Raw genomic sequence first — 14,621 nt, forward strand, 5'->3', positions numbered from 1 at the left:
ACATCAAACGGCTCTAACCTCAATCCGTTTTAACAAATACGAGTTATTTTCTAATTTTGCAAAACAAATTTAGCTATTTCTTGTATTAATGAACACTTCATCATTTTTGAAAGAAACTTTATAATTTTATTCTAACAAACAAGAGACAGATATCAGATTCCTTTTCTTAGAAGGAATGTAAGAAGCATTTTTCAGATAAATGTATTTATCTCCTATAAATAACTTCATATCTCCCACTGTTTTAGCTGAAACTACCTCCCCGGTCCCTAACTTAAAGATTGTTTCGCCTTCTGTCAACTGTCTCCAGGAACTTGTTTCCTGTGAAAAAGTACAGACATGATTAGCGGCACCTGAATCAATTATCTAGGTTTTATTGTTTTCTACTAAACATGCTTCGATAACAAGTAAATCATATTTATCTTATTGTTCAAATTTTGTATTCTCATCTATATTATTCAAAATTTTAGATAAGTTTGGAGATAGAGGACAATCCTCTGTTAAAACTCTTTTGGTATTATCAACTGCTAGTAATTTGTATATTGATTCGATTTTACCGTTATCTAATTCGGAAGTAAGTATTCTAGAAGAATTCGACATGCTAAAAAAATTAAACAAATTCTAATTAGTAAATTGTAACTAAATCCAAAATTAGGTTTTAGCAAAACAAGTAATAATGTATCTATAACCATTATTTATTTGCAACGATACTATAGTGAATCAGAATACGTGCTATTGAGGGGCAGTTAGATACTCCTTCACTAAAGCAAAAAAATAAAAATAAAAAAATTATTGGCCAAACACTATCTCCAGAATAACTCTTATTCCTATAGTCATTTAGTTACCGTTTTTGGTCAGTAATTACTAACACTTTAATAATTCTGTACGTGTAACCCTCTGCTTTCAGACATCAGATGTAGGCCCCAATTATGCTACCAAAATGGAGAGTCAAGGTTGGGAATGGACCTAAGAAATCCTATCCATTTCTGGAGTTTGAATTGTTCCAAATCCTATGTTACAACCCTCCATGGAGATAGCCGTCATTAAACGACTAGCAAGGGCCACCTAAAGCAAACCAGCAAGTGTAACATAGGAATCTCACGGTCCAAACTAACGAAAGAGACCACAGGACATGTTGACACAAATCCTTCACCCACTTACTATGAACTACTTCCCCCGTTCACCTTGTTAGTGACTCATACAAACATTTTCCGTGTGGAGGTCACTTTTTCCGTATGGAGGTCACTCCCAAGGTGACACGAAGCATCATATGAATCTCGCAGTGTGAACTATATGGAGACGTGGCAGTTAAAATCTATATTTGATTTATGTTCGAACGATTTTCCCTTATTCACCGGAATCCTAGATTTATGCAAATACTTTCGTATGGAGGTCATTCCCAAGGTGACACGAAGTACCGCTTAAATCTCGATTGTGAATTCTTAGGGACGTGAGAGTTAAAAATAATGTATCATATATGTTATTAATTTTCCACTGAAATGTTCTAATAACTTTATCATATAAGTTATTAAACTCTCACTGAAGTGTTCTACTATTTGGGTAAATTTTATAATTAAGGTTCATTTCGGCTAAATAAACTACCCTAAGTCTTTGTGGTTTATCTAAGCTTATAAATGGATTTTAAACCTACGATATCTAGGTGATAAACCGTTTTATTACCTCACAACGCTCACGTATGCTTATAAAACCGGTTAACAATGCTTAATTATTCGGCCATAATCCCCAAGTAGGAGGTGTTCCATAAACCGTCAACTTAAGAACCTCCACCCTTAGACAGGATTATATAGCGGTTGAGTTTGTAACCATGTTTTACAAGATGTCGACCTATTTTAACTTATTAAAACGGGTGATTAACTTATGTGAGCATGCAACTTATCTTTATTATGGATTATAATGTCTAATCCAATTTTATAACAACTTATAAAAATAGACTTGCACTTACATCCACAATATGAATCAAAGGCATTCAAATTTAATATAATAGTTATATTAAATAACAGAAACCCTAAACATGCATTCTATACATTATAACATAAACATAATGCACGTAACATGCTTCCTATTGTGGGTTATTAAATCTAAATGGCATATAATATGCACAAACATGTTTAAATTTAAATACAACATACGTCACACGCATAATTATTTTATTAAAAAAATACTGATAAGGTTTAGCTTTTACATCGAAAGCAAGCATAATAACTAAATTATTATAGAATCGGTCCAGAACCAGCTTCAAAATGGTGTAGAATAGCTCGAACCGAACCGAACCAGACCCGAACCGCTTGAACCAGACCGGAATGGAGCTGAATCAGACCAGAACTGAAGAAAATCGGTCGAACCGGTCCTCTTCGGTCGTCCTTACTCAGTTAAATGGGTCAAACTCGTGAAACCGGTTCAAGATCTCACTACTAGACCAAAATCTCACTGGTGGACAGGATCCTCACTCGAAGCTGAAATCGTCGCTGGAACTCGATATCTCCGCTCGACACTCGATAAAAAATTAACTCAAACTTGATAATCTCGCTTGATGCTCAATCAACATCTCGCTCAAACTTGATATCTCGCTAGCTCCAATGAATCCCGCTGGTTATGAAGGAAATCTCGCTTAATTTTTAATCATAATCTCGCTCGAAACGAAATCTCGCTTGGAAAAATCTCGCTCTCGCTTGAATTTGCTCATATCTAGCTGTTCGATCACCGAATCTCACTCAAAATGGATATCTCACTCGAAGCTTGAATAACAAGATTTGAGCAGATGCTGAAGAACTGGTTCCTTCTGCTCGACCTTCTTCACTTCTTTCTTCAATTACAACTTAATTTCAATTCTAATGTCTCCAAATAAATTACAGACTCTTGAGCACACATATAAGCTCATCAAACAAGAGTCAATTAAAATTTTAATTTGGAAATCAAAGAGAAAACTGATGCCAAACCTGAATAATATCCATATTAGTCCATAAACATGTAATATCATATATTGACCCACCAAAACTCAAATTAACGTTAATTGAGTGCTTAAATCATGCTCTGATACCAACTGATGGAACATACAAGCATGCAATGGAAGAAAACAGAATCAATAAGCACTCTAATTACATTTAATTTGAGTTCTAAAGCATGTTATTTCATAAATTCAAAAGAGGGTTTCAAGAAGAACGTACCTTTGACGATTTCTCGCAAATCCAAGCTTCTTTTCACTCCAAATCAGCTCCAAATCGACAATGAACCACCAAGAGATCTTCTCTACTATTCTCAACCTTGAATTGAGTGATGGAACTCGAATTTGAGTGATTTTGGTGAAGGATATTAAGGGTTCTTGTGAGGAAGAAGATGAAGTGGCAGAAACCCTTTTCAGCTTAAGAACCACCAAGAGATCTTCTCTAAAATTGAGGGTTTTATATTTCTTCAGCATGCAAGCATTCCTCAACCATCAAATGACCAATACCTACTTCTCTATTCAAGTGGGATTTGTGTGTGCTTGTAGGAAGAACACCTCTTACTCAAGATGTTTTGTGGGCAAAATCATAATCCAATTTTCCAATTTTTCATTTCAATAATCAATTAATTCAAAAATTAATCAAAAATTGATTTAATCAATTCACAATTAATCAAATATCAAAATTCAATTTCTTAAATTGAATTTAAAATTGGAAATTAATTTGAATTTTAATTTATTAAACATATTTAATTAATTTAATATCAAATATCAAATTAATCACACATTAAATTTAAACATGAATCTAATTCATGTAATTGATATTTAAATCAATATTTAAATATCATAAACTCTCCAATTTCGTTTAATTTCAATAAATTAAATGTTAAATAATTATATTAAATATAATTTATATAAACCCTAATTTGAATTTGAACTTATCCAAATTCAAACCCTGATTTCAATTTAAACATTTCAAATTGATATCATTCCAAATTTGCTCAATTTAATAATTCAAGGTGTTCATGTTTTATGAGCTAGTAGAGGGACCTTATGGACCAACAGATCATGATCTCCAACGATTAAGATTAATTGGCTAAAACTCTTTAGGCCAAATTAATCAGTGTTCATTAACTATCAAGTCACACCACTATAACTCGATAGTTACACTCTCCTCATTGTAGATAAATTTGTGTCCACATGATTTAACCATAACTAGTAAGTCGACCCTTCACAGGTTGTTCGTAATACCGACTGGGTCATTGTGCTATTTTACCCTCGATATTATGTCTTGTTCTTTAAGTTTCAACTACTTCTCTAATGAACAATTGGTTTATGGTCCAATCACTAAGACAGATCCCTCTTAGCCAGTGAGAGGGTGGGGCCCCTTATTCAAGACCTGGATTCAGTACTTAAGAGAACAACCTTTCTCCTATCCCTAAATTGGGTAGGTGTGAATTTCGTCTTGCACCCTATGTCCCCAGCTATCTACCCAGTCTTACCCCTGAAATGGGAGGCTTATTGAGTCGGCGCTGTTGAGCCAACCCTCACCTATGCAAATCTAAGGATAATCCCGAATAAATAGGATTTCATAGTTAGCTTAGGATTAAAATCGAGTTACCTAGGTCATCTAAGTGAAATAGTCAGTCTTATACAGTAAACAATGTTATAAAGTAAGAGTGACTTATTTCTTGGTCCGATCTTATGCAAACTCATTGCATAGGACACCTCACTCCTCATGTCAGTACATGAATGAATCTGGATCACTTCATTTGTAGTATCTTTTACAACAACTTGTAATAGCTACAAAGTAGGCCGTATCAAATAGTGTTACCAGAATAAGGTACCCAACCTTAATCATGTACTATAGACCGTTTTGGCTATTTACTCGAACTTTATCCATCTCTATGTTTGTACATAAAGTTACATATAACAGCCATGGATCTTAGTTTATTGGATTTAGACTTTTACGTATGCAATTTATAGAATCAATTATAAGTTTATTGACTATAAAATATGTTTAACTTTTACAAACTACGATTTTTAGGACATAAAACCCAAAAAGACATACAGGTGGATCGTGTTGAAGTGATAACCTAAATGATCTATAGTAGATGGATAAGTCTAGATACCTTATCCTAGTGATACTACGAATACAACCCGCTTTGTAGATGTTACAATTGTTGTAAAGTGCTACAAATGATCTGATCCTGATCATTCATATGGAGACATGTGAGTGGGGATGTTCTATACAAAATGATTATATGTATAGTTACATATACATNAGTCTCTAGTATCAATGGCGTTATATACAGAGTCTAATCATCTCGTGGTCCAGGTCTTATACAAACTCTTTGTATAGGACACCCCTACTTCACGTCTTCTCACGAATGGTTAGGATCTACCATCTGTAGTAGTTTACAACACTTGCAAACCTCTACAAAGCAGGCCGTATCCATAGTATCACCAAGATCAGGTATCCCACTTTAATCCTTATACTACAGACCTATTTAGGTTATCACTTAAGGCATGATCCACATGTACATCACATATACATGCTTAAGTTCACATAAGATAACCAAGGAGCTTTGTTTATTAGATATGAGTAAATGTCAGAATTAAATAACAATTATTTTATTCATTAAATAATGTGCATCTTTACAAAACAACGAGACGGGAGAATTAGGACACCAATCCCAACAATATGTACTATGAATTAAGTTATGTGAAAATCTAATATTGGGATGATCCCGCTTCCGCAATCGAACTTCATCATTCTTTCAGGGCAGTACATAGGAGAGGGGAGCGAGAAGACCTTGTGACTTTAAGGGTAAGTTGTCCTTGGTCTTCTCATGTTCTGTAAAAGCATGCTATAAGGTATTGAATGTTTATCATGCTTTGTTTCCGTAACATCTTTGATTTATGTATGTTCTGTAAAGTTAATTGAGAGATACGATTGCATATCACACTTCCACACGAGTTTTCCAAACCTTCAATTGGTATCAGAGCACCGGTTGAGTCTCTTAATTTCTTTTCAGAACATTAAAATCAAGATTAATGTGGGTGCATTAAGATCTACATGGTTGATGTATGTTTTGTTGGTTTGTGTTGTGGATGTTTACGAAATTGGCATATTAGGTTGTTTTCTACTTTAATTTTCTCAGTTTGTAAGGGCCCACTGTATTTTTTAAGAGCATTTATTCATGCTATCAAGTCTGTATTCATGTCTGTGTCGTATAAATCGTGATTCTTCCTTCAATTTGGAGAAGATCAGAGAATTTCTAATGAATTCGGAAGAAGGCAGTAGTCCACTACGCAACAACGGCGTGGCGCCCATATGCTCTGCTGGCAAATTAGACTAGAGTGCAGCGACGCTCTCCCTTAGCGTTGATGCGCACCGACGACATGCACGTGCATTTGGGAAGTTCGTGAGACATGCATTCGAGCCCTGATGAAAGCAATTTACAGTATTTTTTTTATTCTTTTATTTATTAATTATTATTTGTAATAATAATTTTTTTGTTAATTAAATTATTATAAGTGTTATATAATTTTATTAAAGTTAGATGTGCCAATTTCGGTCCACAATGCTATTTTATTTAATTGTTCATGTGATGTATGATTTTATATAATTATATGTCATATAGTTAAATCCCACCTTAGGATAAACATTATTCATGCATCATGTTTATTATAAACGTTATAATATATAGTTGCATGAATTATTTATAATATACTCATGCATCATATAATATAAGAATTATAATACATCAACGCATACATTAATGACATTACCATGCATCATTTATATTATAAACATGCATAATTTATATTATAAATGTTAAAATATATAGTTAGCATGTATGGATATATGATATTTTTTTCATTATTTTAGTATATAATAGTTATGTATTGTATGTAATGAAAAATGAGGACTGCATGAAGCATGACATTACTTTAGATAATTTATAAATGTTATAATTTTACAAAGTATGTCATTAGATGCAATCTTAGATTTTAATTTGTTTCATTTACACTTATTATTATAAATTAAATGAAATTAGAAATAAAATCAATAATAAAGAATTGTAAACTCACATAGGCTTAAATCATTTTTTAAATAGTTTAAATATGATTCACATTAGACCTATGATCACATTATTTCTAATAAGATTAGAAATAGTTTTAATATTTTAATCAGTTTAATAGGATTAAATTGGTTTGGAATAAACTATTGAATTTGTAACAAATGTATCTACAAGGGACCTTTGTTTAAGGACAGTTCTGTTTAGACTGGGGTATTTAAACTGATGGAAACGGAATACCCCTATTTGGAAACTGACCTGGAAGGTGAATTAAATAGATTTGTTACAAGCATGCAATGATTGATTAACGTTTGTTAAAGATTTTAATGAACAATAATCAATATTATTTAACTATCAAAAGTAAACATTATATTGGACCAAAGTTAACAATAAACACATAGTAAAAATAATTAGTCATATTTTTTTAGTTAATTAACCCTAGGTAAAACACTCAGTGGGAGGACAATAGGGTATGTCATACTTCAATTTTCCCATCACATTTCTCCCTAAAAGTTCATACCATAAGACTATTATTGGGATTAGTGTCCTAATTCTCCCGAAGTCTTGTTGTTTTGTAAAGATACACATTGTTCAAAGAATAAAATAAGTGTTATTTAATTCTGGCATTTACTCATATCCAATAAACAAAGCTCCTTGGTTATCTTATGTGAACTTAAGCATCTATATGTGATATACAAGTAGATCATGCATTAAGTGATAACCTAAATAAGTCTGTAGTATAAGGATTAAGGTGGGATACCTGATCCTGGTGACACTACGGATACGGCCCGCTTTGTAGAGGTTTGCAAGTGTTGTAAATTACTACAGATGGTAGATCATGACCATTCGTGTGGAGACGTGGAGCGGGGATGTCCCATACAAAGAGTTTATATAAGACCTAGACCACGAGATGATTAGACTCTGTATATAACGTCGTTGATACTAGAGACTTGTATCTCGCCTAAACGACTGTAGGTGACACGATCTCAATCTTGAGTGTTTTGAGAACTCTTGCTTTTTAGGGTGATCCTTTGATTAGTATGGATGAGATTGGCCAGATTTCCAACTCAACATGTCTACCTTTTGGGGACTTGTCTGATCTGGGAACTGGGAACTCAATCCACAAGATGGAATTTACTTCTTTCTCAAAGCAGGGATAAGTAGAGAGATTGCTCCCTTAAGAACTGATTCCGGGGCTTGAACATAGTGGCCACAACTTCTCTTTGGAAGAGAAAACTCAGTCATAGTAGGACTATGACTTATGTTCATTAGAGGGATCAGTGGTACTTAAGGAGACAGATGTAACTAGAGGGGCATAAAGGTTATTGGCCCATCTGTACTTACGAGCAATCTGTGAAAGGTTGTCGCACTACTGATTGGTTAAGATGGACACATAATATATCTGTGGTAAGGAGAGTTCGGCTATTGGTCTTTAGTGGAGTGCCTGGCAGTTAACGGATGGTGGATCCCGTGACTAAAGAGTTTAGTCAGTTATTCACGTACCGTTGGAGCTTCGAGCTACAGGTTCATGAGGTCCCCTTGGTAGCTTGGATTCAGTTGAAGATCAGTTCTTGGTGTTGATTTGAACTGTTCAAATTAACAAGAGGTATTTTGATTATATATGATATAATCGGTATGATGTACAAGATACATCTAGTGGAGGATTGATATAAATGAGATTTACATTAAGTACCATAAAATAGAAAAAAAAAAACTATGGTTTATATGTTTCATAAGATGAAATATTAAAACTATAGGTTATAAATATAGTATAATAAGTTGGTTATCATTTATATTTATAATAATATTAACTATTGGATAATTAATTCTTTTTTTTTAAATAACCAAAGTAGTGGTGGTTATTGGATCATGGTAACCGTGAGTTTAAAAGGAAAATGGTTTTCCTATTTTAAAAAGAAGTTTTTACAAAAGTTTGAAAAGGTTTTGAGTTTTCTCTAAACTCATGATGGTCATCAAGTAAATATAGATTTATTAAACGATGGCTGGGCGAGCTAAACGATCATCCAGTATTTACTAAACAATCGCATAGCTTTGCTAGATGATCGCTAGTCCAAGGTAAACGATCGTTAGAGTCTGTAGGCAACAGACCTAGCTAGACGATGAGCTAAACGATCGCATAGCTTTTGTTAAACGATCGCATAGCTTTATCTAAATGATTAGGCATCGACCTATACGATAGGTCTCCGCCATCTCCCACTTGCCTAGTCATGTACGCGATCGTTTTTCCTCCTTTGTCTGCCTCATACCAAGTCCGAACAGAGCCCACCCTCTAGATTCTCACACCGAGAATACCAAGGTAGCCTTGTTTGTGGTGTCGGACTCAACTCGACACCATCGAGGTTTTCTGAAGGCCGTTCGTGGTGCTGTCGAGGAGTTCGTTCGTGTTGTGGAGAAGTTCGTGACCAAGGAGATCGTTGAGACCGAGCACGAAGTGTTCGTGTTGTGTTGTTGTGGTGTTGCCGTTGTGTAGATCGGGTGTTCGAGGTTGTTAATTTTCAAGCGTTCATGCGCAACAGAGCGTGGAGACGCTTCTGCCATTATTTGTACAGTTTTCCCTTTGTGCTTTTGAGACTTTCATGCTGTAATTTCTGTATGATTTGTATAACCATTTGTGTTTGAAGACGACTGTAAATATATGTTCATTCATGATTGTAATTTGGAATAGTCTTGTCCCGTTGCTCAAGGAAATCTCGTTTCCGATTTCTTTCAACCTATACTTGGCCTCGAAACACCTTTGCTTGTGTCTCCCGATGGATGGTAAGGTAAATAGAAAGAGTATTTATAGTAAGTGGGAGCAGAACGTGTGTCAACACATCCCACAGTCTCTCTCATTAGTTTGTAGTAAAGTTTTATGCTCGGCCTTGAAACACCTTTGCTTGTGTCCCTCTAAAGGGTGGCATTTGCAAGACCTTTTACTCATACTCCAAAAATGGATAAGGTTGCTTAAGTTTTTGCCCCAATTGATTTTTGCTTATGGTTGGTTCATTGGGGCAAAACTCTAGAATCTAAAATGAGAGGTTACACTTATAAGAAAAATGTTAAACTAGTTAACAATTTTTTGACCAAACAATGGTGACTAATAATTATAAGAACAAAAGTTGTTCTGGTGTAATTATTGATTAAGATAGTTTTAGTTCAATGAAGTGGTAATTGATCAATCTACAGTGGCTTTCACCCTGCCCCACTGAAGCATCATTACAAAATAAATGTCACATAGGGTGTATTAAAATTATTTTGCTAAATTGATTGTTTTTCAAACTAGGTAATGCTTGTTTAATTAATATAAATAAATTGTATGTTTCAACAATCTTTACAATATGACTTCTGCTACATTAAATATGCTTGTTGTCAATAAATTAAACGATGATAACTATGCTGAAGGAAATCAGACATGAGAATTTCCATGAGTAGCGGAATGATCGTTCTAAATTCTATTCGATATTGAACATACACAATTACAGTACAAGAATCGAAAATTTATAGGTCATGCACAATACGAAATTACAGCATGTTTTACCAGATAATCAAGGGAAAGATTATACATACCTTTGAAGACTCATCTTCAAACTCCCTTGATCATGAACGCTCGTTCAATCTCCAAGACTGCAACACACGAACCCTCGAACATAGCACGATCACAGCGACCACCACACGAACACCACGAACTCAACGAACAGCCTCCAAAACCTCGACCTCATTCGAGTTGAGTAAGACGCCACCACAATGGCTACCTTAGTATTCTCCGTGTGAGAATCCAGAAGTGTGGGCTCTGTGTCAACTTGGTTAGAAGAAGAGACTGGAGGAATAACAATCGTGTAAACAATTGAGCAAGTGGGAGATGATAAAAGTTTGTCGTATAGATGAATGCCCAATCGCTTAGAAGAAGGCAAGCTATCGTATAGCAAAAGCCCCGCGATCGTTTAAAATGCGACCAGCTGAGTGAACTATCGTGTGGAGACATAGGAGCGGGGGTGTTCTATACAAAGAGTTTGTATAAGACCGAACCACCAAATGAATAGTCTTGCTATATAACACCATTGATAGAAGAGACTTACATTTCATCAGGATGGCCATAGGTGACTTGACTTAAATCCTGAGTGAGTTGTGAACTCCTGTCTATGAAGGCGATCATTTGATTTGCATGGATGAGAGTGGCCAATTCATTAACTCAATATGCCTATCATTTTAGGTATTCGTCTAATTGGAGCTGGGAACGTAGCTATACAAGAAGAAATTCACTCTTTCTCTATAGTTAGAGTAAGTAGAGAAATTGCTCCCTTATGGGATGATTTTGAGACTTGAATAATGTGGCGCCACACTCTTTCCTGGCCCTATAGAAGTCTGATCATATTTGGACGATGATTTATTGTTCATTAGAGAGATTAGTGGTACTTAAAAAGTTAGATGTAACAATAGAGGAAAAACAGTAATTTTGGCCCAGTTGTACTTTCAAGCAATTTGTGAAGGGTTAAAGCATCATTGATTGGCTATATCCAATGGATACAAAAATATATTTGTAGTGCGAAGAGTGCAGATGTCAGTCTTTAATGGAGTGACTTGAATTTAATGGAAGTTAGTTAATTTAATTAAAGAGTTTATTTAATTAATCAAATATCATTGGAGCTTCAAACTATCGGTCCATAAGGCCTCCTTGGTAGCTCAACTGGGATTATTGAGAATCAAATTAATTTTGGATTAATTTGAATTGTTCAAATTAATTGAGAAAAATAATTATATATGATATAATTAATATAATGTATTTGATAACACTCAACCCATACTCAAGCAAGAAGGTTTAAGTTGCATCAACAAACTTACGGGATACTTGTCAAAAGGGACAGGCTACAACCATACTTCCTACCCTTCGAGACTCCAACCAACTTAAGTGATATCAATTTCCCATCTATATGCGAGTTCAAGGTATATGCATAAACAATTCAACACAATTTCAACATGCTTCAAATATCAAGAAAAATTACTCACACCACATATGCAATCAATAATATATCAAACATTCTCAACAATCTTTCTTCCATCATAACTCATACGTAAATCTAGCATGCTTCAACATACTACTGATAGCACTTGAAATGTGCTATTTTCTTCTGCTTAACTCAGGGTTGTTTAGCTACTTAATTTGGTTTAATTGCTTATCTTGTAGAACTCGAGTGTACAAGTGGTTGGATCAAGCGTTCGAAACTTAAAGACGCTAAAATGACAAATTAGAAGCTAAATCGATCAAATGACCAAAAGAAGGAAGAATGCCTAGACGCAGGGCAGTGTGGCAATGCTGTCCCCAAGCATTGCAACGCTTCGAAAACTTAAAGACCTTAACGTTGCAACGCACTCCAACGATGAAGCCTGACGCTGTAAGACAGAAGCATCAGCGTTGCAATGCTCTGTTGCGAAGTTTGACGCGAACCCCTTAGCGTGCCCAGTACAGTCGAGCGCTGCAATGTTTTCCCTAGCGTTGCGATGTTGCGGCTAGTCTATAAAAGGAACCCTTAGGGTTCAACCAAAATCATCCCATCTTCTACCTTCTACTCTCGATTTCGGGCATTTTAGTCTCTTTTCTAGCTCTATTTTTATTGCTTTTTCTTTTAGTTTTATAATAAGTTCTTCCCCTTTGCCAATCGTGTTGATTTTCGACATGTTTCGTGGCTAAAGGGTAAGAACTTAGCTTGGGTTAGTTAATTTAGTTTCATTCCAATGTAATTCTTGAGACTCGTTTTGTAATTCCATGAGTATTATTTTGACTTAATGGAATTTGTCTTGAGTAAATTTTCAGTTTTTGTGTATGGGATAATCTGACAAATTAGTTATACACGTTTAATTGACTACTTTGATTGGCCCTAATTTGTAATCATTAGGTAGTCATCACTTAGAAACAAAAGTTAAGTCAGTTTGTTGTGTTAATTAGGGATTCCAATTAACAAGCATTTACTTTCTAATTTAGACAATTTTCACTCAATTAACCAATTAGACGATGAAAACTAATTAATTTGCTTAGTTTTGCCTTAAAGCTTAAAGCATGTTAGTTAATTTATTGGTTGAGGATCCTCGCTCTTCTTTTAATTAACTTGATTTTATGGACTACCGGTTAGGATTCTAATCGAGTAGACTAAGTTTTTTTTAGTTCAAATAATCTCACACGTATTTTGAGTAGTCTATGATAGAATTATTGAGGAATGAATTAAATTACAATTGTCCAAGTTAAGTGAATTATTGAGGAATGAATTAAATTACAATTGTCCAAGTTAAGTGTTTATTTAATTGATAATTTTCACAATTGTTACATTTCACTTCTTTTTGTTTTCAGAATTAGTTTTTAACAATTTTCACGAACCCCCTTGGTTACTTTCTACAAGTTTCAACTTTTTTAGGAATCCATATTAGGCTCTCTATGGTTCGACCCTGGACTTGCTACCTATATTACTAGTCGGTATAAAGGGTTTGTTCGATGATTTATAAATTTTATTTGTATAGCAAGGGGTTTGGGAGCGACACCAAAATTCCCACTATCAAATTTGGCACCGTTTTCGGGAGCCGATGGAATCCTTAATTTTTGAAACTTGTAGTGTTTATCCTTGCTAATTAATTTTCTCTTTTGGTGCATGACCCACACTCCCAAGGGTGCTAGACAATTATATTTTGCAGAGATCTCTAGGGAAGAGTGGAGAATCAGAAGAGAAAGGAGACAGTAAGCTGCTCTTGACAACAAGATCTATGTTGAAGACATATTTGAAGGAGACATCCCTGAAAATTTCCCAGTGGTCGAATGAGAAAAAACCCTCAAGGAGCTTGCAACCCATGACTTCACTCAGCAACCCTTGTGCATTGCCCATCTAGAGACAGCAGATAACTTTGAACTTATCTGAATTAATTCACTTACTTCCTGTCTTTTCTGGTCTATAGGGCGAAGACCCACACAAAGAATGGAAGGAATTCTATGTCGTGTGCATTGGAATGAAACCCCATGGAGTGACCCAGAAGTAGATCAATATGAGGGCATTTCCCTTTTCATTGAAGGGAAATGCCAAGGAATAGCTCTATATTCTTCCGCCTTGAAGCATCTCATCCTGGGAAAAACTACAGAGACAGTTCTTGGATAAATTCTTTCCAGTATCCCGAGCTGCTAGCATCAGAAAGGAAATTTATAGCATCATGCAGTTCGATGGAGAGACCCTTCATGAGTATTGGGAACGATTCAAAAATACCTGTTTCAAGTTCCCCCATCATCAGATCTCAGACCAAATCTTAATCCAATACTTTTATGAGGGACTGATGTAAATTGACAAAAGCAGCATAGATGCAGCTGTAAGAGGAGCCTTAGTCAATAAAACCCCGACTGAGGAAATGAACTTGATAACTACTATGGCAGAAAATTCTCAACAGTTTGGAACTAGAGCTGTAGTCCGTGTAAAGTCTGCCGATGAGGTAAGTGAACTTAAGAAAGAAATATCTGACTTAGTTTCTGTTGTGAAATAGTTGGCAAAAGTGGAGATTAGACAGCCCGCTACTGTTTGCCAAATATGTCATGGAACTGGCCATTCAGCTAA

At 35.0% G+C, this 14,621-nt stretch overlaps 1 non-coding gene across 1 annotated transcript; it reads right to left on the reverse strand.

Moving 5' to 3' along the window:
- Positions 1-14,199: 14,199 nt before the first annotated feature.
- LOC120078914 lies at positions 14,200-14,306 on the reverse strand. Its single transcript, XR_005482188.1, has one exon. It is a non-coding gene; the product is annotated as a small nucleolar RNA R71 (small nucleolar RNA).
- Between the last annotated feature and the right edge of the window lie 315 nt (positions 14,307-14,621).

The sequence above is a fragment of the Benincasa hispida genome, chromosome 5 (assembly GCF_009727055.1).
Source record: "Benincasa hispida cultivar B227 chromosome 5, ASM972705v1, whole genome shotgun sequence".
Taxonomy (NCBI): domain Eukaryota; kingdom Viridiplantae; phylum Streptophyta; class Magnoliopsida; order Cucurbitales; family Cucurbitaceae; genus Benincasa; species Benincasa hispida.